We start from the raw sequence: 2,516 nt of genomic DNA on the forward strand, positions 1-2,516 counted from the left end.
CATCACAAATTCAATACAGTTACAATTACCAAATTGTCTTTTCTTAGGAAAGATCATCCTTGATTGCAAATGTGAACTGTACCACCCACACCATTAGTTTGGAGTAAAAAGATGAACATGTAGGATTTCTCAAAGGAATGCTAAATGACTAAAGACAACTAACTATGCAGGCCTATTTAAAACAAATCTTCCATTATTCAACATAAAGAAACAATCCCAAAGCAGAGCACTCACCAGGGGCAGCAGCCTACTTTCCTCTGGACTCCTCTACTTCCTAAGTATCCTTCTCATTTCTCTTTGTACCTGGTGATTTTTTTTTTTTTTTTTGTAGTCCAGAGGAATACATATAACAATGCCTTGACTTCAAATGTTACATTGAGTGTATGAAACTAAATCAAAAAACATGTTTTAATCAACCTTTGAAAATCAATTAATGTATTTCATCACACCGACAGGCTAAAGGTGAAAAATCATTATTAAAACAATAAATGCAAAAAAAAGCATTGGACAAAACCCAACATCCATTCATGATGAAAACTCTGAGCAACTCTAGGAATAGAGGGAGATTTCTTCAACTTGATAAAGAACATACAGAAACCTGCAGCTGACATACTTAATGATGAGAAATTATATGCTATACTCCTAATATCAGGACAAAGGCAAAGATGTTCCTTCTCGCCAGTTCTATTCAACATCATACTGGAAGTTCTAACTAAAAATAGAAGAAAAGGAAAGGAAATTAAAGGTACACAGATTGTGAAGGGAGAAATAAAACTGTTTGTTTACAGATGACATTATTGTCTATGCAGAAATTGAAAAAAGAAAGAAAAAGACTCCTCAAACTAGTAAGTGATTATAGCAAGTTTACAGGGTAAAAGCTCCTATTTAAAAGTCATTTGCTTTTCCATATATCAGCAATAAAAAAATTACTTTTGAAACTTAAAATACAACCATTTATAATTTCTGTTAGGATGAAAAATGAAATGGTGAGTTATAAGTCTAACAATATATATAAGATAGATATTGTTAGAGGATAGAGGAAATAGATATAGATAAAGGAAAACTATAAAACTCTGAATAAAGAAATCAAGATTTAAATAGATGGAGAGATATTCCAGGTTCATGGTTAGGAAAACTCAATATTATTAAGACATCGGTTCTTCCCAACTTGATCTATAGATACAACACAATCCCAATCAAAACACCAGCAAATTATTTTGTGGATATCAACAAACTAAATCTAAATTTATACAGAAGAGAAAAATATCAAGAGCCAACACAATACTGAAAAGCACAAAGTTGGAGGACTGATACTATTCAACTTCAAAACTTACTATAAACCGATAGTAATCAAGGTAGTGTAGTATGGCTGAAAGAATAGACAAAAGACAAATGAAATACAATAGGGTACCCAGAAATAGGCTCACACAAATCTAGTCAACTCATCTTTGGCAAAGGAGCAAAGGCAATTCATTGGAGAAAGGATAAGGATATTCTTTTCAACAAATGGTGGTGGAACAACTGGACATCCACATGTAAAAAAATAAAACTAGACACGGACTTATCATAAACATTAACTTCAAATGGATCATAGACTTAAATGTAAAACACAAAATTATAAAACTTCTAGATAACATAAAAGAACAAATGACCTTGGGTTAGACAATGAGACTTTAAATGCAACACCAAAAACATGATCCATGAAAGAAAAAATTGATAAGTTGGGCTCTATTAATATTAAAAAATTCTGCTTTGTGAAAGACACAGTTAAGGGAAATAAAGAAAAGCCATAGATTGGGAGAAAATATTTTAAAAGCACTTATCTGATAAATGACATATTTAAACTCAACAATAAGAAAACAACTAATTTTAACAACGGACAAAAGATCTTAACAGAGACCTCACCCTAGAAGATAAACAGATGTCAAATAAGCACATAAAAAGATACACCATGCCATGTATCACTAGGGAATTGCAAATTAAAGCAGCAATGAGATACCACTACACACCTATTAATTATAATGAAATGACTAAAATTTAAAACACAAATACCAAATGCTGACAAGGGTGTGGAGCAACAGCAATTGTCATTCATTGCTGATGGGCATGTAGAATGCTACAGCCATTTTGGAAGACAATTTGGCAGTTTTTACAAAGCTAAACATAGGCTTATTAAATGATCCAGGAATCACATTCCTGGGTATTTACCATATGAGTTCAAATCATGTCCACAAAAACCTGCACACAAATATTTCTAGCAGTTTTATTCATAATTGCAAAAAACTGGAAGCAATCAAGCTATCCTTCACTAGTTGAATTCATAAACAAACTGAGGTACATGCATACAGTGAAATACAGTGAAATATTATTTATCAATACAAGGAAATGAGCTATCAAGCCCTGAAAAGACTTAGAGAAACGTATATAAATTTCAGGTTGCTACGTGAAAAAATCCAGTCAGAAAAGGTTGCTGCTATACAGTTACAACTCTACCATAGTCTGGAAAAGGCAAAACT

The sequence above is a fragment of the Propithecus coquereli genome, unplaced genomic scaffold (assembly GCF_000956105.1).
Source record: "Propithecus coquereli isolate 6110/MARCELLA unplaced genomic scaffold, Pcoq_1.0 Scaffold109, whole genome shotgun sequence".
Classification (NCBI taxonomy): domain Eukaryota; kingdom Metazoa; phylum Chordata; class Mammalia; order Primates; family Indriidae; genus Propithecus; species Propithecus coquereli.